This window comes from Physella acuta, unplaced genomic scaffold, assembly GCF_028476545.2.
Source record: "Physella acuta isolate Inbredline_101_S28 unplaced genomic scaffold, ASM2847654v3 ptg002695l, whole genome shotgun sequence".
NCBI classification, from domain to species: domain Eukaryota; kingdom Metazoa; phylum Mollusca; class Gastropoda; family Physidae; genus Physella; species Physella acuta.
In genome coordinates, this window is record NW_026734130.1 from 5,862 (window position 1) to 30,826 (window position 24,965).

The 24,965-nt window shown below is 41.5% G+C and overlaps 5 non-coding genes across 5 annotated transcripts; all 5 read left to right on the plus strand.

The window, feature by feature from the left end:
- The first annotated feature begins 880 nt into the window (after positions 1–880).
- LOC131933980 (U5 spliceosomal RNA) lies at positions 881–999 on the plus strand. The gene has a single exon (XR_009385372.1). It is a non-coding gene; the product is annotated as a U5 spliceosomal RNA (small nuclear RNA).
- A 6,308-nt stretch (positions 1,000–7,307) lies between these two features.
- Positions 7,308–7,426, plus strand: LOC131933983 (U5 spliceosomal RNA). Its single transcript, XR_009385375.1, has one exon. It is a non-coding gene; the product is annotated as a U5 spliceosomal RNA (small nuclear RNA).
- A 6,268-nt stretch (positions 7,427–13,694) lies between these two features.
- LOC131933984 (U5 spliceosomal RNA) lies at positions 13,695–13,813 on the plus strand. Its single transcript, XR_009385376.1, has one exon. It is a non-coding gene; the product is annotated as a U5 spliceosomal RNA (small nuclear RNA).
- A 743-nt stretch (positions 13,814–14,556) lies between these two features.
- LOC131933985 (U5 spliceosomal RNA) lies at positions 14,557–14,675 on the plus strand. The gene has a single exon (XR_009385377.1). It is a non-coding gene; the product is annotated as a U5 spliceosomal RNA (small nuclear RNA).
- Positions 14,676–20,539: 5,864 nt separating this feature from the next.
- Positions 20,540–20,658, plus strand: LOC131933986 (U5 spliceosomal RNA). Its single transcript, XR_009385378.1, has one exon. It is a non-coding gene; the product is annotated as a U5 spliceosomal RNA (small nuclear RNA).
- The last annotated feature ends 4,307 nt before the right edge of the window (positions 20,659–24,965 follow it).

The window sequence follows — 24,965 nt, forward strand, 5'->3', positions numbered from 1 at the left end:
ATAAAAAAAAAAAAAAAAAAAAAAAAAAAAAAAAAAAAAAAAAAAAAAAAAAAAAAAAACTAAAGATTTCCGTGGAGAGGAGCATTATAATGAGTCTTAGAAGACTATTTTTCACGCCCTACGCTGTAGGGTGAATATTTCCAATGTAAACATGAGTGGGTGACTACATCATTTGTTTTTTTTAACCCTGGGATAGAAAATGAACCCTGCCGTTGGGAGGTTTCGTTTCCTTTGGCACGTTTTTTCCGTGGCCTTGGACGGAACCGGACAACTCTTGTCCGATGGCCATGCATAATTAGTGAGTACATAAATCAAAAAAGATTTCAAATACGTCTAGGTTCAGTGCCGAAGAACCAAATCAAAACCAACTACTGTTCTGTCTAGACTTTATTATTATTATTCTTTTTTTTTAAACAACTCACTCGTTTCGATTCCAACAAACAACAGTTCAGACTGCTGGCAGAACGACAACAGTCGGTCACGCGCCTCAAAGCAATGGCGTCATTTTATTTTTTGTTAGTTGGGTGACGTGTACTTCCCCTAACAGTTTAGTCTCAAGAAAGCTAGGCGGCCCGCCATCGCATAATTTCAAAGGTACATGGGAGCTAAGTTGGATTGGTATTAAAGGGAGACAATCTTCTGTCATCGTCGGATTGGTTTGTAAGCGTTTGTCCACGGGTGGAATGCGCTCGCGGAGAAGGGAAACGTTGTCCACCGGACAGGTCTGAGTTCTGAACGATGTAGCCTAGCCTTCAGTACGACCAACACAGTCTCCGCGGCGAACTCTTTTTGTTTTCAGAGGCACATTGCTGTCAGCCGAAAACCATGCGATTTCAGCTGATCCGGTTTAGGGCAGACCGGAAAATTTTCCGCCAGACAGACACTCTGGTTTCTCTTCACATCGAGTAAATCTTTCGCCTTTTACTAAAGATTTCCGTGGAGAGGAGCATTATAATGAGTCTTAGAAGACTATTTTTCACGCCCTACGCTGTAGGGTGAATATTTCCAATGTAAACATGAGTGGGTGACTACATCATTTGTTTTTTTTAACCCTGGGATAGAAAATGAACCCTGCCGTTGGGAGGTTTCGTTTCCTTTGGCACGTTTTTCCGTGGCCTTGGACGGAACCGGACAACTCTTGTCCGATGGCCATGCATAATTAGTGAGTACATAAATCAAAAAAGATTTCAAATACGTCTAGGTTCAGTGCCGAAGAACCAAATCAAAACCAACTACTGTTCTGTCTAGACTTTATTATTATTATTATTTTTTTTTTAAACAACTCACTCGTTTCGATTCCAACAAACAACAGTTCAGACTGCTGGCAGAACGACAACAGTCGGTCACGCGCCTCAAAGCAATGGCGTCATTTTATTTTTTGTTAGTTGGGTGACGTGTACTTCCCCTAACAGTTTAGTCTCAAGAAAGCTAGGCGGCCCGCCATCGCATAATTTCAAAGGTACATGGGAGCTAAGTTGGATTGGTATTAAAGGGAGACAATCTTCTGTCATCGTCGGATTGGTTTGTAAGCGTTTGTCCACGGGTGGAATGCGCTCGCGGAGAAGGGAAACGTTGTCCACCGGACAGGTCTGAGTTCTGAACGATGTAGCCTAGCCTTCAGTACGACCAACACAGTCTCCGCGGCGAACTCTTTTTGTTTTCAGAGGCACATTGCTGTCAGCCGAAAACCATGCGATTTCAGCTGATCCGGTTTAGGGCAGACCGGAAAATTTTCCGCCAGACAGACACTCTGGTTTCTCTTCACAACGCGTAAATCTTTCGCCTTTTACTGAACGTGACCTAGTTTCAAGATTTGTGTTCATTTATATTTCGTGGACTGTGTTCTGTGTTTTAACTGTGACACATTTCAAACACCACAGTGAGTATGTCATCAACCATTAAACTTACCATCCCTGGCCTACCCACCAGCCTACACCTTCCAAGAACTTTAAAAGTTGAAATAAAGTTCAGAGCCGGAAGCACCATCCACGTGGATGATAGAGTTATCGAAATTGTAACTCAGGCTGTCACCAAAATAAACCCTGATGAGATTTTAAAAGTCTACAATCTAGGACGGCCCACAGAGTGGTACGTCACCCTTAAAAGTCAGGAAGTGTACACCACTCTCCACATGCGGGAATTCACCACCAATGACTACGGCATAACACAAGTGGTGTTTACCCACGTGGACAAGCCTGTGTTGTACGGTGAACTCCACTGGGTACCACCGACGTTTACCGAAGACACGGTTACAAAAATAGTAGAAAATTTCGTCATCCCCAACACCCAGATTACTGTTAAACCTCTCAGAAAAGGAGATAGATGGGCGGTAATCATCAACTCTAAGATGCCGGTTGAGAAACTACCCCATTATCTTGAAGTGGTAATGGGAGATCTTACCCACACCATGTTGCTTCTGTTTAGAGGCAGAAGGCAAAACTGCCATCTATGCCACACCAGCAGACATCACCCAGGCCAATGCAGAAGAGAAGATATCAGATCAAGGGATGACATCATCTTGACGGACGACAAAAAATACGTTGATGGGAAAGCTGTAGAGGAGGTGAGAATGATGGACAGACAAGATTCGACCGAAGAAGATCCCCTTAAGCCTACCACCTCATATGCGACCGCAGTAACCAAGACAACACCCATGACACATACAACAGAAGACACGACAACGCCATTGACACAAGAAACACCCACGGCATCACTGAGTCAAACAACGGATAACGCTAAACACACCGGCCAGTTCGCTGCGTTCATGCAAGGGAAAGCAGCCCTAACCATGAACCCCAAGGACCACTCAGCCAGGCCAAAACACACATCAGCTGATGACAAGGTGAAGACAGGCAAGCGACCCAGCGGTGACTCACCAAAACAACACACGGGGAAAAAACCGACCACTAGATAGATACATGCGACCTTACACCAACAAGAATGGCTAGTTCAACGAATAAAACTAATATAGGACAACTCACAATGATAACCATCAACATCAAGGGGGCAAAAAAGAAAGCTGATCTAATAATATCACTCATAAACACCTTCAAAACAGACTACATCCTTCTACAAGAAACTAATTTTAAAAATAAGTATAAGGCAGATAAATTTATAAGTAGCTTAGGCTTAGAAACAACTGAAGCATACCATAGTTTAGGAGAGAACTGCAAGGGAACGTCAATAATTAAAACATCAGACAAATACAAGACATTGCAAACATACACCGACGAGAATGGAAGACTGGTGATTATAACAGTCGGGGACAACAGCACGCAGTTCACCATTGTCAACATATACGCCCCCGTGGTCAAATTAGAACAAAGGCTCTACTACAAGCATTTGAAACGTACCCTGAAAAAAGAGTACAAGGACAAGCCAATCATTCTGGCTGGGGATTTTAATCTAGTGATAGACAAGAAAGACTTGATAGTTCAAAACGATAGAGAAGAAATACGAATGGCAGAGGACAGAGAACAAATCCAGTCATTAAACAAAATAATAGAGCAGTTCAATCTAGTAGACACATTTAGGAAGCTACACCCACATAAGATAGAGACAACATACTGTAGCCCGTCAGGGAAAAGTTACTCAAGATTGGACAGAGTATATGTCAACACAAACAACACAATTAGGAAAGTAGTACACCTGAAAAGAACTTTACAGTACACAGATCACAAGGCGACACTGGTGATGTTAAACTCACCAGTTAGCACACGTCAACGCAACACATACTGGAAACTAAACAACGCCCTTTTAACAGAACCTATATACATCGCAAATATAAAGGAAACGATAGCAAGATTCATAACCACTCAACCAAGCACTAATTTCATAGATCTTTGGGAAACTTTCAAAATTGAAGTCAAGGAAATATCCATTAGAATTGGAACATATTTGAAGAGCGAGAGACAGAATAAAGAGAAAGAATGTTTAGAGACCCTGCACATACTAAAATCATTCCATGCTGGTGAAGATGTAGTGGCAAAGTACGAAGACGAACTGGAAGAAATTAGGAAATATAAATACAAGGGAGCCTTAGTGAGGAGTAGGTTGGACATAGCAGGAACAGAAGACCCGACACACCACAACATAATACTCGAACAAATCACTCAGAAAAACAAAAACATTCAGTGTATCGTGGACAGGGACGGCCAGGAGACTACAGACGAAAGCAAAATCACTCAGGCGTTTCACCAATACTACACGAAGCTGTACAGGAAAGAGCAAACAAGGGGAGACAAGGAAGACGAGTACCTGTGTAACGCACGCCGCCTAGACGACACGGACAGAGAAAAACTGGATGAACCTATCACAATAAAGGACATCGAAGAAACAATACGACAGTTAAAAGACAACAAATCCCCTGGACCCGACGGATTAACGGCAGAATTTTACAAGTCTTTCACTGCAGAAATAGGGCAACTTTTGTTAAACACGTTCAACGACATGACAGACAAGAAAATGTGCCACGAAAACTTCAACAGATCGTTCATCACCCTAATCCACAAGCCAAACACTGACGAAAAACAGATGAAAAACTACAGACCTATATCGCTACTCAATACAGATTACAAGATTTTAACAAAAACGTTAGTCAGAAAGTTAGAGCCTTATCTCCACAAAATAGTGCACACAGACCAGCAATGCAGCATCACAGGAAGGAACATCTTAAACCATACGCACTACATTAGAGACCTCATCCAATATACACATGAAAAAGAAGCACAAGCCTTTTTACTGAGCCTTGACCAAGAGAAGGCTTTTGATAGAGTGTCTCACAGCTTTTTACTTAAAATAATAGAAGCCAATAATCTGGGGAATTACATATGCACATGGATCGACATTATTTACAGGAATGCTGTTAGTCACCTTCAAATCAACAGATGCATCACAAGACCGTTCCAGATTCAAAAATCTGTCAGACAAGGCTGCCCTTTGTCCCCTGTGTTATATATACTGACATTAGAACCCCTTTTGGAAAAAATTAGGCTCGACACACAGATTAGAGGAATTGACTGTCCAAACACGCAGAACAGAAAACTTTTTGCTTACGCTGACGACACGACATTTAGCCTACAGACAGAAAAATCTCTAATAGCTGTAATCAACCACTTCCAAGATTTCGGACAAGCAAGCGGCACGAAAATAAATTTAGACAAGACGCAAATCATGGGCTTAGGACGATGGAAGGAGAAGCAAACTTACCCTTTGAACTTGAAAGCGACTGACAGACTGAAAATTTACGGAATAATTTTTGAGAACGATCCCCATAGAAAACACGAGGAAACTTGGGAAAAGATGACTGACAAAATCAGTAGTAAACTAAACAAATATAAAAATAGCGCAACTACCATCTTCGGACGAGCGGCCATCGTTAACAGATATATAACACCCAAGTTGATATATGTAGCCACAACATCAACCGTCCCTAAAGCCACCATTCAAGGAATCAATCAAAAAATCAGAGAATTCATTTTTAAGAACACAGTCAGAACCATTAACCACTGCACGTTAATTCAAAATAAATTACAAGGAGGGATAAACCTACATGATATCCAAACCAAAATCAACTCACTCAGAATAAAACACGTCGGCAGAATAGTCAGTGACCCCCCAAATCATCCGCTAGCACATTACTATTTAGGACTTAGACTGAACAAAATACTCAAACATAATAATAGCACGCCGCATTTCGGAGGAGAGAAATTAAGCGCTTTCTACATTGAATGTCTAACCAGCCTGAAAGGGAACGAAAAATTCATACACGAAAACACACGGAAGACCTACTCACATCTGATAAAGAAACTAGCCACTCCACTACATAACAGAATCCAATGGTGCAAAATATACAGCGATATAGACACAACAGAGACTTTTAGAAATCTTCATAGGAAATCCATCACACCCAAAGCTAGGGAGATCACATACAGATTGATCTTCAATTTGACTCCGATCTACCAAATTATGCCAGCTAATAAGAAGAGAAACACAGGTTGTGTACTGTGTGGACAAGATATCAGAGAGACAGAAACCCATTTATTCCTAACATGTCCCACAATACAGATGGCTAAACGGGCGCTAGAAGAAGAAATCAAGGTAGATAATAAAGCCCTTACTATCGACGGGGCGATAACTCTAAATAAAGTACCCAAAAAGCCCGTGGCTGCAGAGAGAGACAAAAACATTTATGCCTTAGCGACATACAGACAGACTATCTGGCAAGCAAGAAACAAGGCGAAGTATGACAAGAAAAGATTTACCAACAAAACACTAAAGACAATTTTTTGTGAGAGTATGAACAAATATGTGTGAATGTTGAAGTCCACGTTTTTGTAGAAATGTATGCAACTGATGTCCTTGTATAACAAATATGTGTACAATGTTATGCTGATGTTGATGTAAATATTTTCAGAAATAAACTTTTATAAAAAAAAAAAAAAAAAAAAAAAAAAAAAAAAAAAAAAAAAAAAAAAAAAAAAAAAACTAAAGATTTCCGTGGAGAGGAGCATTATAATGAGTCTTAGAAGACTATTTTTCACGCCCTACGCTGTAGGGTGAATATTTCCAATGTAAACATGAGTGGGTGACTACATCATTTGTTTTTTTTAACCCTGGGATAGAAAATGAACCCTGCCGTTGGGAGGTTTCGTTTCCTTTGGCACGTTTTTTCCGTGGCCTTGGACGGAACCGGACAACTCTTGTCCGATGGCCATGCATAATTAGTGAGTACATAAATCAAAAAAGATTTCAAATACGTCTAGGTTCAGTGCCGAAGAACCAAATCAAAACCAACTACTGTTCTGTCTAGACTTTATTATTATTATTCTTTTTTTTTAAACAACTCACTCGTTTCGATTCCAACAAACAACAGTTCAGACTGCTGGCAGAACGACAACAGTCGGTCACGCGCCTCAAAGCAATGGCGTCATTTTATTTTTTGTTAGTTGGGTGACGTGTACTTCCCCTAACAGTTTAGTCTCAAGAAAGCTAGGCGGCCCGCCATCGCATAATTTCAAAGGTACATGGGAGCTAAGTTGGATTGGTATTAAAGGGAGACAATCTTCTGTCATCGTCGGATTGGTTTGTAAGCGTTTGTCCACGGGTGGAATGCGCTCGCGGAGAAGGGAAACGTTGTCCACCGGACAGGTCTGAGTTCTGAACGATGTAGCCTAGCCTTCAGTACGACCAACACAGTCTCCGCGGCGAACTCTTTTTGTTTTCAGAGGCACATTGCTGTCAGCCGAAAACCATGCGATTTCAGCTGATCCGGTTTAGGGCAGACCGGAAAATTTTCCGCCAGACAGACACTCTGGTTTCTCTTCACATCGAGTAAATCTTTCGCCTTTTACTAAAGATTTCCGTGGAGAGGAGCATTATAATGAGTCTTAGAAGACTATTTTTCACGCCCTACGCTGTAGGGTGAATATTTCCAATGTAAACATGAGTGGGTGACTACATCATTTGTTTTTTTTAACCCTGGGATAGAAAATGAACCCTGCCGTTGGGAGGTTTCGTTTCCTTTGGCACGTTTTTCCGTGGCCTTGGACGGAACCGGACAACTCTTGTCCGATGGCCATGCATAATTAGTGAGTACATAAATCAAAAAAGATTTCAAATACGTCTAGGTTCAGTGCCGAAGAACCAAATCAAAACCAACTACTGTTCTGTCTAGACTTTATTATTATTATTATTTTTTTTTTAAACAACTCACTCGTTTCGATTCCAACAAACAACAGTTCAGACTGCTGGCAGAACGACAACAGTCGGTCACGCGCCTCAAAGCAATGGCGTCATTTTATTTTTTGTTAGTTGGGTGACGTGTACTTCCCCTAACAGTTTAGTCTCAAGAAAGCTAGGCGGCCCGCCATCGCATAATTTCAAAGGTACATGGGAGCTAAGTTGGATTGGTATTAAAGGGAGACAATCTTCTGTCATCGTCGGATTGGTTTGTAAGCGTTTGTCCACGGGTGGAATGCGCTCGCGGAGAAGGGAAACGTTGTCCACCGGACAGGTCTGAGTTCTGAACGATGTAGCCTAGCCTTCAGTACGACCAACACAGTCTCCGCGGCGAACTCTTTTTGTTTTCAGAGGCACATTGCTGTCAGCCGAAAACCATGCGATTTCAGCTGATCCGGTTTAGGGCAGACCGGAAAATTTTCCGCCAGACAGACACTCTGGTTTCTCTTCACAACGCGTAAATCTTTCGCCTTTTACTGAACGTGACCTAGTTTCAAGATTTGTGTTCATTTATATTTCGTGGACTGTGTTCTGTGTTTTAACTGTGACACATTTCAAACACCACAGTGAGTATGTCATCAACCATTAAACTTACCATCCCTGGCCTACCCACCAGCCTACACCTTCCAAGAACTTTAAAAGTTGAAATAAAGTTCAGAGCCGGAAGCACCATCCACGTGGATGATAGAGTTATCGAAATTGTAACTCAGGCTGTCACCAAAATAAACCCTGATGAGATTTTAAAAGTCTACAATCTAGGACGGCCCACAGAGTGGTACGTCACCCTTAAAAGTCAGGAAGTGTACACCACTCTCCACATGCGGGAATTCACCACCAATGACTACGGCATAACACAAGTGGTGTTTACCCACGTGGACAAGCCTGTGTTGTACGGTGAACTCCACTGGGTACCACCGACGTTTACCGAAGACACGGTTACAAAAATAGTAGAAAATTTCGTCATCCCCAACACCCAGATTACTGTTAAACCTCTCAGAAAAGGAGATAGATGGGCGGTAATCATCAACTCTAAGATGCCGGTTGAGAAACTACCCCATTATCTTGAAGTGGTAATGGGAGATCTTACCCACACCATGTTGCTTCTGTTTAGAGGCAGAAGGCAAAACTGCCATCTATGCCACACCAGCAGACATCACCCAGGCCAATGCAGAAGAGAAGACATCAGATCAAGGGATGACATCATCTTGACGGACGACAGGAAATACGTTGATGGGAAAGCTGTAGAGGAGGTGAGAATGATGGACAGACAAGATTCGACCGAAGAAGATCCTCTAAAGCCTACCACCTCATATGCGACCGCAGTAACCAAGACAACACCCATGACACATACAACAGAAGACACGACAACGCCATTGACACAAGAAACACCCACGGCATCACTGAGTCAAACAACGGATAACGCTAAACACACCGGCCAGTTCGCTGCGTTCATGCAAGGGAAAGCAGCCCTAACCATGAACCCTAAAGACCACTCAGCCAGACCAAAACACACATCAGCTGATGACAAGGTGAAGACAGGCAAGCGACCCAGCGGTGACTCACCAAAACAACACACGGGGAAAAAACCAACCACTAGATAAATACATGCGACATTACACCAACAAGAATGGCTAGTTCAACGAATAAAACTAATATAGGACAACTCACAATGATAACCATCAACATCAAGGGGGCAAAAAAGAAAGCTGACCTAATAATATCACTCATAAACACCTTCAAAACAGACTACATCCTTCTACAAGAAACCAATTTTAAAAATAAGTATAAGGCAGATAAATTTATAAGTAGCTTAGGCTTAGAAACAACTGAAGCATACCATAGTTTAGGAGAGAACTGCAAGGGAACGTCAATAATTAAAACATCAGACAAATACAAGACACTGCAAACATACACCGACGAGAATGGAAGACTGGTGATTATAACAGTCGGGGACAACAGCACACAGTTCACCATTGTCAACATATACGCCCCCGTGGTCAAATTAGAACAAAGGCTCTACTACAAATATTTAAAACGTACCCTGAAAAAAGAGTACAAGGACAAGCCAATCATTCTGGCTGGGGATTTTAATCTAGTGATAGACAAGAAAGACTTGATAGTTCAAAACGATAGAGAAGAAATACGAATGGCAGAGGACAGAGAACAAATCCAGTCATTAAACAAAATAATAGAGCAGTTCAATCTAGTAGACACATTTAGGAAGCTACACCCAAATAAGATAGAGACAACATACTGTAGCCCGTCAGGGAAAAGTTACTCAAGATTGGACAGAGTATATGTCAACACAAACAACACAATTAGGAAAGTAGTACACCTGAAAAGAACATTACAGTACACAGATCACAAAGCGACACTGGTGATGTTAAACTCACCAGTTTGCACACGTCAACGCAACACATACTGGAAACTAAACAACGCCCTTTTAACAGAACCTATATACATCGCAAATATAAAAGAAACGATAGCAAGATTCATAACCACTCAACCAAGCACTAATTTCATAGATCTTTGGGAAACTTTCAAAATTGAAGTCAAGGAAATATCCATTAGAATTGGAACATATTTGAAGAGCGAGAGACAGAATAAAGAGAAAGAATTGTTAGAGACCCTGCACATACTAAAATCATTCCATGCTAGTGAAGATGTATTGGCAAAGTACGAAGACGAACTGGAAGAAATTAGGAAATATAAATACAAGGGAGCCTTAGTGAGGAGTAGGTTGGACATAGCAGGAACAGAAGACCCGACACACCACAACTTAATACTCGAACAAATCACTCAGAAAAACAAAAACATTCAGTGTATCGTGGACAGAGACGGCCAGGAGACTACAGACGAAAGCAAAATCACTCAGGCGTTTCATCAATACTACACGCAGCTGTACAGGAAAGAGCAAACAAGGGGAGACAAGGAAGACGAGTACCTGTGTAACGCACGCCGCCTAGACGACACGGACAGAGAAAAACTGGATGAACCTATCACAATAAAGGACATCGAAGAAACAATACGACAGTTAAAAGACGACAAATCCCCTGGACCCGACGGACTAACAGCAGAATTTTACAAGACTTTCACTGCAGAAATAGGGCAACTTTTGTTAAACACGTTCAACGACATGACAGACAAGAAAACGTGCCACGAAAATTTCAACAGATCCTTCATCTCCTTAATCCACAAGCCAAACACTGACGAAAAACAGATGAAAAACTACAGACCTATCTCGCTACTCAATACAGACTACAAGATTTTAACAAAAACGTTAGTCAGAAAGTTAGAGCCTTATCTCCACAAAATAGTGCACACAGATCAGCAATGCAGCATCACAGGAAGGAACATCTTAAACCATACGCACTACATTAGGGACCTCATCCAATATACTCATGAAAAAGAAGCACAAGCCTTTTTACTGAGCCTTGACCAAGAAAAGGCTTTTGATAGAGTGTCTCACAGCTTTTTACTTAAAATAATTGAAGCCAATAATCTGGGGAATTACATATGCACATGGATCGACATTATTTACAGGAATGCAGTTAGTCACCTTCAAATCAACAGATGCATCACAAGACCGTTCCAGATCCAAAAATCTGTCAGACAAGGCTGCCCTTTGTCCCCTGTGTTATATATATTGACATTAGAACCCCTTTTGGAAAAAATTAGACTCGACACACAGATTAGAGGAATCGACTGTCCAAACAGGCAGAACAGAAAACTTTTCGCTTACGCTGACGACACGACATTTAGCCTACAGACAGAAAAATCTCTAATAGCAGTAATCAACCACTTCCAAGATTTCGGACAAGCAAGCGGCACGAAAATAAATTTAGACAAGACGCAAATCATGGGCTTAGGACGATGGAAGGAGAAGCAAACTTACCCTTTGAACTTGAAAGCGACTGACAGACTGAAAATTTACGGAATAATTTTTGAGAACGATCCCCATAGAAAACACGAGGAAACTTGGGAAAAGATGACTGACAAAATCAGTAGCAAACTAAACAAATACAAAAATAGCGCAACTACCATCTTTGGACGAGCGGCCATCGTTAACAGATATATAACACCCAAGTTGATATATGTAGCCACAACATCAACCGTCCCTAAAGCCACCATTCAAGGAATCAATCAAAAAATTAGAGAATTCATTTTTAAGAACACAGTCAGAACCATTAACCACTGCACGTTAATTCAAAATAAATTACAAGGAGGGATAAACCTACATGATATTCAAACTAAAATCAACTCACTCAGAATAAAACACGTCGGCAGAATAGTCAGCGACCCCCCAAATCATCCGCTAGCACATTACTATTTAGGACTTAGACTGAACAAAATACTCAAACATAATAATAGCACGCCGCATTTCGGAGGAGAGAAATTAAGCGCTTTCTACATTGAATGTCTAACCAGCCTGAAAGGGAACGAAAAATTCATACACGAAAACACACGGAAGACCTACTCACATCTGATAAAGAAACTAGCCACTCCACTACATAACAGAATCCAATGGTGCAAAATATACAGCGATATAGACACAACAGAGACTTTTAGAAATCTTCATAGGAAATCCATCACACCCAAAGCGAGGGAGATCACATACAGACTAATATTCAATTTGACTCCGATCTACCAAATTATGCCAGCTAACAAGAAGAGAAACACAGGTTGTGTACTGTGTGGACAAGATATCAGAGAGACAGAAACCCATTTATTCCTAACATGCCCCACAATACAGATGGAGAAACGGGCGCTAGAAGAAGAAATCAAGGTAGATAATAAAGCCCTGACTATCGACGGGGCGATAACTCTAAATAAAGTACCCAAAAAGCCCGTGGCTGCAGAGAGAGACAAAAACATTTATGCCTTAGCGACATACAGACAGACTATCTGGCAAGCAAGAAACAAGGCGAAGTATGACAAGAAAAGATTTACCAACAAAACACTAAAGACAATTTTTTGTGAGAGTATGAACAAATATGTGTGAATGTTGAAGTCCACGTTTTTGTAGAAATGTATGCAACTGATGTCCTTGTATAACAAATATGTGTACAATGTTATGCTGATGTTGATGTAAATATTTTCAGAAATAAACTTTTATAAAAAAAACAAAAAAAAAAACTAAAGATTTCCGTGGAGAGGAGCATTATAATGAGTCTTAGAAGACTATTTTTCACGCCCTACGCTGTAGGGTGAATATTTCCAATGTAAACATGAGTGGGTGACTACATCATTTGTTGTTTTTAACCCTGGGATAGAAAATGAACCCTGCCGTTGGGAGGTTTCGTTTCCTTTGGCACGTTTTTCCGTGGCCTTGGACGGAACCGGACAACTCTTGTCCGATGGCCATGCATAATTAGTGAGTACATAAATCAAAAAAGATTTCAAATACGTCTAGGTTCAGTGCCGAAGAACCAAATCAAAACCAACTACTGTTCTGTCTAGACTTTATTATTATTATTTATTTATTTTTAAACAACTCACTCGTTTCGATTCCAACAAACAACAGTTCAGACTGCTGGCAGAACAACAGTCGGTCACGCGCCTCAAAGCAATGGCGTCATTTTATTTTTTGTTAGTTGGGTGACGTGTACTTCCCCTAACAGTTTAGTCTCAAGAAAGCTAGGCGGCCCGCCATCGCATAATTTCAAAGGTACATGGGAGCTAAGTTGGATTGGTATTAAAGGGAGACAATCTTCTGTCATCGTCGGATTGGTTTGTAAGCGTTTGTCCACGGGTGGAATGCGCTCGCGGAGAAGGGAAACGTTGTCCACCGGACAGGTCTGAGTTCTGAACGATGTAGCCTAGCCTTCAGTACGACCAACACAGTCTCCGCGGCGAACTCTTTTTGTTTTCAGAGGCACATTGCTGTCAGCCGAAAACCATGCGATTCCAGCTGATCCGGTTTAGGGCAGACCGGAAAATTTTCCCCCAGACAGACACTCTGGTTTCTCTTCACATCGAGTAAATCTTTCGCCTTTTACTAAAGATTTCCGTGGAGAGGAGCATTATAATGAGTCTTAGAAGACTATTTTTCACGCCCTACGCTGTAGGGTGAATATTTCCAATGTAAACATGAGTGGGTGACTACATCATTTGTTTTTTTTAACCCTGGGATAGAAAATGAACCCTGCCGTTGGGAGGTTTCGTTTCCTTTGGCACGTTTTTCCGTGGCCTTGGACGGAACCGGACAACTCTTGTCCGATGGCCATGCATAATTAGTGAGTACATAAATCAAAAAAGATTTCAAATACGTCTAGGTTCAGTGCCGAAGAACCAAATCAAAACCAACTACTGTTCTGTCTAGACTTTATTATTATTATTTATTTATTTTTAAACAACTCACTCGTTTCGATTCCAACAAACAACAGTTCAGACTGCTGGCAGAACAACAGTCGGTCACGCGCCTCAAAGCAATGGCGTCATTTTATTTTTTGTTAGTTGGGTGACGTGTACTTCCCCTAACAGTTTAGTCTCAAGAAAGCTAGGCGGCCCGCCATCGCATAATTTCAAAGGTACATGGGAGCTAAGTTGGATTGGTATTAAAGGGAGACAATCTTCTGTCATCGTCGGATTGGTTTGTAAGCGTTTGTCCACGGGTGGAATGCGCTCGCGGAGAAGGGAAACGTTGTCCACCGGACAGGTCTGAGTTCTGAACGATGTAGCCTAGCCTTCAGTACGACCAACACAGTCTCCGCGGCGAACTCTTTTTGTTTTCAGAGGCACATTGCTGTCAGCCGAAAACCATGCGATTCCAGCTGATCCGGTTTAGGGCAGACCGGAAAATTTTCCCCCAGACAGACACTCTGGTTTCTCTTCACATCGAGTAAATCTTTCGCCTTTTACTAAAGATTTCCGTGGAGAGGAGCATTATAATGAGTCTTAGAAGACTATTTTTCACGCCCTACGCTGTAGGGTGAATATTTCCAATGTAAACATGAGTGGGTGACTACATCATTTGTTTTTTTTAACCCTGGGATAGAAAATGAACCCTGCCGTTGGGAGGTTTCGTTTCCTTTGGCACGTTTTTCCGTGGCCTTGGACGGAACCGGACAACTCTTGTCCGATGGCCATGCATAATTAGTGAGTACATAAATCAAAAAAGATTTCAAATACGTCTAGGTTCAGTGCCGAAGAACCAAATCAAAACCAACTACTGTTCTGTCTAGACTTTATTATTATTATTTTTTTTTTTTAAACAACTCACTCGTTTCGATTCCAACAAACAACAGTTCAGACTGCTGGCAGAACGACAACAGTCGGTCACGCGCCTCAAAGCAATGGCGTCATTTTATTTTTTGTTAGTTGGGTGACGTGTACTTCCCCTAACAGTTTAGTCTCAAGAAAGCTAGGCGGCCCGCCATCGCATAATTTCAAAGGTACATGGGAGCTAAGTTGGATTGGTATTAAAGGGAGACAATCTTCTGTCATCGTCGGATTGGTTTGTAAGCGTTTGTCCACGGGTGGAATGCGCTCGCGGAGAAGGGAAACGTTGTCCACCGGACAGGTCTGAGTTCTGAACGATGTAGCCTAGCCTTCAGTACGACCAACACAGTCTCCGCGGCGAACTCTTTTTGTTTTCAGAGGCACATTGCTGTCAGCCGAAAACCATGCGATTTCAGCTGATCCGGTTTAGGGCAGACCGGAAAATTTTCCGCCAGACAGACACTCTGGTCAATCATTCTGGCCGGGGATTTCAATCTAAGATCAAAGTGTAGTATCTGTTATGGATCTACACGGATCTTAGCCATTTGGTTGGTCAGCCCTTTTTAGGGCTGGCTGCCGGGTCGAGAGGCGGTCAAACCTACTACTCTAACTCACGCAAATCTCGCAAACGACCGCTGTGGGGTTGCTCCCACACATCCCTCGAACGCACACGCTCTCGAGATGAGTCACCCAGTACTTGTATTGGGTGGCTTCAAATGTACGAGTGGCTAACTTTTCAATCTTTTATTTTTCAGCCTGACGACACCCATCTAGGAGAAATCTTAGGTGGGAGGTCTGTCTATCGCCAACAAATCGAACTCATCTACTACGTCTAACGCAACTACCTCGCTCAAGAAATCGAACTCATCTACTACGTCAAACGCATCTACCTCGCTCCCAACAAACTCACTAACACTCTGACGACACCCACCTAGGAGAAATCTTAGGTGGGAAGCTTCCGTCAAAACACTAGCAAATCAACTAACCATCTCTCAAGATCATCTACTCAAAATAAACAATCGCCAACAGCCCTACCTCGCCCACCTCAACACTTCACCAAGCTCAAAACCATCGACTCAGCAACATCAGCAAACTTCACTCTTCAACGTCACCTCGCCCAACTCAATTACTCGACTATTTCACGTTACTCCTCCTCAAATCACAATGAACAATACTTCAAAGCAACTCACCTCGAAAGATCTCTCAACACAAGGACCTACCCAACTCATCTCCCCAAGCTTCAATGCATCGAACAACTCTGCTACCATGCGCATCATACCTTATCTCAACGCAAGATCACTACCTCAACCACCCTCTCCAAGTTCTACACCATTCGACCAACTCCACCATCAACGTCAAGACACCAAACTCACTCTCACCAAGTACAACCACCAACAAAGAATAAACCATTATCAAACCAAGAGCGTATCAAGCACAAGAAGAAAGGCCAAAAAACAGAGAAGCGATCATGTTTGTACTGTCCTGTACTTTATGTCATAGCAAACCGGAAACAAAATCAAGAAAGAAACAAATGGAACCAAGAAATCGGAACAAAGAAAACAGAAGGAATATTAAGACATTGTAAATCTTTTTAATGTTATACTATGTATCACATTGTAATTTTTTAACATGCAACCTATCCACTTGTGGAAGGAACAATATTAAACGCCAAACGGCACGAAAAAAAAAAAAAAAAAGATAGACAAGAAAGATTTAATTGTTCAAAACGATAGAGAAGAAATACGAATGGCAGAGGACAGAGAACAAATCCAGTCATTAAACAAAATAATAGAGCAGTTTAATCTAGTAGACACATTTAGGAAGCTACACCCACATAAGATAGAGACAACATACTGTAGCCCGTCAGGGAAAAGTTACTCAAGATTGGACAGAGTATATGTCAACACAAACAACACAATTAGGAAAGTAGTACACCTGAAAAGAACTTTACAGTACACAGATCACAAGGCGACACTGGTGATGTTAAACTCACCAGTTAGCACACGTCAACGCAACACATACTGGAAACTAAACAACGCCCTTTTAACAGAACCTATATACATCGCAAATATAAAGGAAACGATAGCAAGATTCATAACCACTCAACCAAGCACTAATTTCATAGATCTTTGGGAAACTTTCAAAATTGAAGTCAAGGAAATATCCATTAGAATTGGAACATATTTGAAGAGCGAGAGACAGAATAAAGAGAAAGAATGTTTAGAGACCCTGCACATACTAAAATCATTCCATGCTGGTGAAGATGTAGTGGCAAAGTACGAAGACGAACTGGAAGAAATTAGGAAATATAAATACAAGGGAGCCTTAGTGAGGAGTAGGTTGGACATAGCAGGAACAGAAGACCCGACACACCACAACATAATACTCGAACAAATCACTCAGAAAAACAAAAACATTCAGTGTATCGTGGACAGGGTCGGCCAGGAGACTACAGACGAAGGTAAAATCACTCAGGCGTTTCATCAATACTACACGCAGCTGTACAGGAAAGAGCAAACAAGGGGAGACAAGGAAGACGAGTACCTGTGTAACGCACGCCGCCTAGACGACACGGACAGAGAAAAACTGGATGAACCTATCACAATAAAGGACATCGAAGAAACAATACGACAGTTAAAAGGCAACAAATCCCCTGGACCCGACGGACTAACGGCAGAATTCTACAAGGCTTTCACTTTAGAAATAGGGCAACTTTTGTTAAACACGTTCAACGACATGACAGACAAGAAAACGTGCCACGAAAACTTCAACAGATCGTTCATCACCTTAATCCACAAGCCAAACACTGACGAAAAACAGATGAAAAACTACAGACCTATATCGTTACTCAATACAGACTACAAGATTTTAACAAAAACGTTAGTCAGAAAGTTAGAGCCTTATCTCCACAAAATAGTGCACACAGACCAGCAATGCAGCATCGCAGGAAGGAACATCTTAAACCATACGCACTACATTAGGGACCTCATCCAATATACTCATGAAAAAGAAGCACAAGCCTTTTTACTGAGCCTTGACCAAGAAAAGGCTTTTGATAGAGTGTCTCACAGCTTTTTACTTAAAATAATAGAAGCCAATAATCTGGGGAATTACATATGCACATGGATCGACATTATTTATAGAAATGCAGTTAGTCACCTTCAAATCAACAGATGCATCACAAGACCGTTCCAGATTCAAAAATCTGTCCGACAAGGCTGCCCTTTGTCTCCTGTGTTATATATATTGACATTAGAACCCCTTTTGGAAAAAATTAGACTCGACACACAGATTAGAGGAATTGACTGTCCAAACACGCAGAACAGAAAACTTTTTGCTTACGCTGACGACACGACATTTAGCCTACAGACAGAAAAATCTCTAATAGCAGTAATCAACCACTTCCAAGATTTCGGACAAGCAAGCGGCACGAAAATAAATTTAGACAAGACGCAAATCATGGGCTTAGGACGATGGAAGGAGAAGCAAACTTACCCTTTGAACTTGAAAGCGACTGACAGACTGAAAATTTACGGAATAATTTTTGAGAACGATCCCCATAGAAAACACGAGGAAACCTGGGAAAAGATGACTGACAAAATCAGTAGCAAACTAAACAAATATAAAAATAGCGCAACTACCATCTTCGGACGAGCGGCCATCGTTAACAGATACATAACACCCAAGTTGATATATGTAGCCACAACATCAACCGTCGCTAAAGGCACCATTCAAGGAATCAATCAAAAAATCAGAGAATTCATTTTTAAGAACACAGTCAGAACCATTAACCACTGCACGTTAATTCAAAATAAATTACAAGGAGGGATAAACCTGCATGATATTCAAACCAAAATCAACTCTCTTAGAATAAAACACGTCGGCAGAATAGTCAGCGACCCCCCAAATCATCCGCTAGCACATTACTATTTAGGACTTAGACTGAACAAAATACTCAAACATAATAATAGCACGCCGCATTTTGGAGGAGAGAAATTAAGCGCTTTCTACATTGAATGTCTAACCAGCCTGAAAGGGAACGAAAAATTCATACACGAAAACACACGGAAGACCTACTCACATCTGATAAAGAAACTAGCCACTCCACTACATAACAGAATCCAATGGTGCAAAATATACAGCGATATAGACACAACAGAGACTTTTAGAAATCTTCATAGGAAATCCATCACACCCAAAGCGAGGGAGATCACATACAGACTAATATTCAATTTGACTCCGATCTACCAAATTATGCCAGCTAACAAGAAGAGAAACACAGGTTGTGTACTGTGTGGACAAGATATCAGAGAGACAGAAACCCATTTATTTCTAACATGCCCTACAATACAGATGGCGAAACGGGCGCTAGAAGAAGAAATCAAGGTAGATAATAAAGCCCTGACTATCGACGGGGCGATAACTCTAAACAAAGTACCCAAAAAGCCCGTGGCTGAAGAGAGAGACAAAAACATTTATGCCTTAGCGACATACAGACAGACTATCTGGCAAGCAAGAAACAAGGCGAAGTATGACAAGAAAAGATTTACCAACAAAACACTAAAGACAATTTTTTGTGAGAGTATGAACAAATATGTGTGAATGTTGAAGTCCACGTTTTTGTTGAAATGTATGCAACTGATGTCCTTGTATAACAAATATGTGTACAATGTTATGCTGATGTTGATGTAAATATTTTCAGAAATAAACTTTTATAAAAAAAAAAAAAAAAAAAAAAAAAAAAAAAAAAAAAAAAACTAAAGATTTCCGTGGAGAGGAGCATTATAATGAGTCTTAGAAGACTATTTTTCACGCCCTACGCTGTAGGGTGAATATTTCCAATGTAAACATGAGTGGGTGACTACATCATTTGTTTTTTTTAACCCTGGGATAGAAAATGAACCCTGCCGTTGGGAGGTTTCGTTTCCTTTGGCACGTTTTTTCCGTGGCCTTGGACGGAACCGGACAACTCTTGTCCGATGGCCATGCATAATTAGTGAGTACATAAATCAAAAAAGATTTCAAATACGTCTAGGTTCAGTGCCGAAGAACCAAATCAAAACCAACTACTGTTCTGTCTAGACTTTATTATTATTATTCTTTTTTTTTAAACAACTCACTCGTTTCGATTCCAACAAACAACAGTTCAGACTGCTGGCAGAACGACAACAGTCGGTCACGCGCCTCAAAGCAATGGCGTCATTTTATTTTTTGTTAGTTGGGTGACGTGTACTTCCCCTAACAGTTTAGTCTCAAGAAAGCTAGGCGGCCCGCCATCGCATAATTTCAAAGGTACATGGGAGCTAAGTTGGATTGGTATTAAAGGGAGACAATCTTCTGTCATCGTCGGATTGGTTTGTAAGCGTTTGTCCACGGGTGGAATGCGCTCGCGGAGAAGGGAAACGTTGTCCACCGGACAGGTCTGAGTTCTGAACGATGTAGCCTAGCCTTCAGTACGACCAACACAGTCTCCGCGGCGAACTCTTTTTGTTTTCAGAGGCACATTGCTGTCAGCCGAAAACCATGCGATTTCAGCTGATCCGGTTTAGGGCAGACCGGAAAATTTTCCGCCAGACAGACACTCTGGTTTCTCTTCACATCGAGTAAATCTTTCGCCTTTTACTAAAGATTTCCGTGGAGAGGAGCATTATAATGAGTCTTAGAAGACTATTTTTCACGCCCTACGCTGTAGGGTGAATATTTCCAATGTAAACATGAGTGGGTGACTACATCATTTGTTTTTTTTAACCCTGGGATAGAAAATGAACCCTGCCGTTGGGAGGTTTCGTTTCCTTTGGCACGTTTTTCCGTGGCCTTGGACGGAACCGGACAACTCTTGTCCGATGGCCATGCATAATTAGTGAGTACATAAATCAAAAAAGATTTCAAATACGTCTAGGTTCAGTGCCGAAGAACCAAATCAAAACCAACTACTGTTCTGTCTAGACTTTATTATTATTATTATTATTTTTTTAAACAACTCACTCGTTTCGATTCCAACAAACAACAGTTCAGACTGCTGGCAGAACGACAACAGTCGGTCACGCGCCTCAAAGCAATGGCGTCATTTTATTTTTTGTTAGTTGGGTGACGTGTACTTCCCCTAACAGTTTAGTCTCAAGAAAGCTAGGCGGCCCGCCATCGCATAATTTCAAAGGTACATGGGAGCTAAGTTGGATTGGTATTAAAGGGAGACAATCTTCTGTCATCGTCGGATTGGTTTGTAAGCGTTTGTCCACGGGTGGAATGCGCTCGCGGAGAAGGGAAACGTTGTCCACCGGACAGGTCTGAGTTCTGAACGATGTAGCCTAGCCTTCAGTACGACCAACACAGTCTCCGCGGCGAACTCTTTTTGTTTTCAGAGGCACATTGCTGTCAGCCGAAAACCATGCGATTTCAGCTGATCCGGTTTAGGGCAGACCGGAAAATTTTCCGCCAGACAGACACTCTGGTTTCTCTTCACATCGAGTAAATCTTTCGCCTTTTACTGAACGTGACCTAGTTTCAAGATTTGTGTTCATTTATATTTCGTGGACTGTGTTCTGTGTTTTAACTGTGACACATTTCAAACACCACAGTGAGTATGTCATCAACCATTAAACTTACCATCCCTGGCCTACCCACCAGCCTACACCTTCCAAGAACTTTAAAAGTTGAAATAAAGTTCAGAGCCGGAAGCACCATCCACGTGGATGATAGAGTTATCGAAATTGTAACTCAGGCTGTCACCAAAATAAACCCTGATGAGATTTTAAAAGTCTACAATCTAGGACGGCCCACAGAGTGGTACGTCACCCTTAAAAGTCAGGAAGTGTACACCACTCTCCACATGCGGGAATTCACCACCAATGACTACGGCATAACACAAGTGGTGTTTACCCACGTGGACAAGCCTGTGTTGTACGGTGAACTCCACTGGGTACCACCGACGTTTACCGAAGACACGGTTACAAAAATAGTAGAAAATTTCGTCATCCCCAACACCCAGATTACTGTTAAACCTCTCAGAAAAGGAGATAGATGGGCGGTAATCATCAACTCTAAGATGCCGGTTGAGAAACTACCCCATTATCTTGAAGTGGTAATGGGAGATCTTACCCACACCATGTTGCTTCTGTTTAGAGGCAGAAGGCAAAACTGCCATCTATGCCACACCAGCAGACATCACCCAGGCCAATGCAGAAGAGAAGATATCAGATCAAGGGATGACATCATCTTGACGGACGACAAAAAATACGTTGATGGGAAAGCTGTAGAGGAGGTGAGAATGATGGACAGACAAGATTCGACCGAAGAAGATCCCCTTAAGCCTACCACCTCATATGCGACCGCAGTAACCAAGACAACACCCATGACACATACAACAGAAGACACGACAACGCCATTGACACAAGAAACACCCACGGCATCACTGAGTCAAACAACGGATAACGCTAAACACACCGGCCAGTTCGCTGCGTTCATGCAAGGGAAAGCAGCCCTAACCATGAACCCCAAGGACCACTCAGCCAGGCCAAAACACACATCAGCTGATGACAAGGTGAAGACAGGCAAGCGACCCAGCGGTGACTCACCAAAACAACACACGGGGAAAAAACCGACCACTAGATAGATACATGCGACCTTACACCAACAAGAATGGCTAGTTCAACGAATAAAACTAATATAGGACAACTCACAATGATAACCATCAACATCAAGGGGGCAAAAAAGAAAGCTGATCTAATAATATCACTCATAAACACCTTCAAAACAGACTACATCCTTCTACAAGAAACTAATTTTAAAAATAAGTATAAGGCAGATAAATTTATAAGTAGCTTAGGCTTAGAAACAACTGAAGCATACCATAGTTTAGGAGAGAACTGCAAGGGAACGTCAATAATTAAAACATCAGACAAATACAAGACATTGCAAACATACACCGACGAGAATGGAAGACTGGTGATTATAACAGTCGGGGACAACAGCACGCAGTTCACCATTGTCAACATATACGCCCCCGTGGTCAAATTAGAACAAAGGCTCTACTACAAGCATTTGAAACGTACCCTGAAAAAAGAGTACAAGGACAAGCCAATCATTCTGGCTGGGGATTTTAATCTAGTGATAGACAAGAAAGACTTGATAGTTCAAAACGATAGAGAAGAAATACGAATGGCAGAGGACAGAGAACAAATCCAGTCATTAAACAAAATAATAGAGCAGTTCAATCTAGTAGACACATTTAGGAAGCTACACCCACATAAGATAGAGACAACATACTGTAGCCCGTCAGGGAAAAGTTACTCAAGATTGGACAGAGTATATGTCAACACAAACAACACAATTAGGAAAGTAGTACACCTGAAAAGAACTTTACAGTACACAGATCACAAGGCGACACTGGTGATGTTAAACTCACCAGTTAGCACACGTCAACGCAACACATACTGGAAACTAAACAACGCCCTTTTAACAGAACCTATATACATCGCAAATATAAAGGAAACGATAGCAAGATTCATAACCACTCAACCAAGCACTAATTTCATAGATCTTTGGGAAACTTTCAAAATTGAAGTCAAGGAAATATCCATTAGAATTGGAACATATTTGAAGAGCGAGAGACAGAATAAAGAGAAAGAATGTTTAGAGACCCTGCACATACTAAAATCATTCCATGCTGGTGAAGATGTAGTGGCAAAGTACGAAGACGAACTGGAAGAAATTAGGAAATATAAATACAAGGGAGCCTTAGTGAGGAGTAGGTTGGACATAGCAGGAACAGAAGACCCGACACACCACAACATAATACTCGAACAAATCACTCAGAAAAACAAAAACATTCAGTGTATCGTGGACAGGGACGGCCAGGAGACTACAGACGAAAGCAAAATCACTCAGGCGTTTCACCAATACTACACGAAGCTGTACAGGAAAGAGCAAACAAGGGGAGACAAGGAAGACGAGTACCTGTGTAACGCACGCCGCCTAGACGACACGGACAGAGAAAAACTGGATGAACCTATCACAATAAAGGACATCGAAGAAACAATACGACAGTTAAAAGACAACAAATCCCCTGGACCCGACGGATTAACGGCAGAATTTTACAAGTCTTTCACTGCAGAAATAGGGCAACTTTTGTTAAACACGTTCAACGACATGACAGACAAGAAAATGTGCCACGAAAACTTCAACAGATCGTTCATCACCCTAATCCACAAGCCAAACACTGACGAAAAACAGATGAAAAACTACAGACCTATATCGCTACTCAATACAGATTACAAGATTTTAACAAAAACGTTAGTCAGAAAGTTAGAGCCTTATCTCCACAAAATAGTGCACACAGACCAGCAATGCAGCATCACAGGAAGGAACATCTTAAACCATACGCACTACATTAGAGACCTCATCCAATATACACATGAAAAAGAAGCACAAGCCTTTTTACTGAGCCTTGACCAAGAGAAGGCTTTTGATAGAGTGTCTCACAGCTTTTTACTTAAAATAATAGAAGCCAATAATCTGGGGAATTACATATGCACATGGATCGACATTATTTACAGGAATGCTGTTAGTCACCTTCAAATCAACAGATGCATCACAAGACCGTTCCAGATTCAAAAATCTGTCAGACAAGGCTGCCCTTTGTCCCCTGTGTTATATATACTGACATTAGAACCCCTTTTGGAAAAAATTAGGCTCGACACACAGATTAGAGGAATTGACTGTCCAAACACGCAGAACAGAAAACTTTTTGCTTACGCTGACGACACGACATTTAGCCTACAGACAGAAAAATCTCTAATAGCTGTAATCAACCACTTCCAAGATTTCGGACAAGCAAGCGGCACGAAAATAAATTTAGACAAGACGCAAATCATGGGCTTAGGACGATGGAAGGAGAAGCAAACTTACCCTTTGAACTTGAAAGCGACTGACAGACTGAAAATTTACGGAATAATTTTTGAGAACGATCCCCATAGAAAACACGAGGAAACTTGGGAAAAGATGAC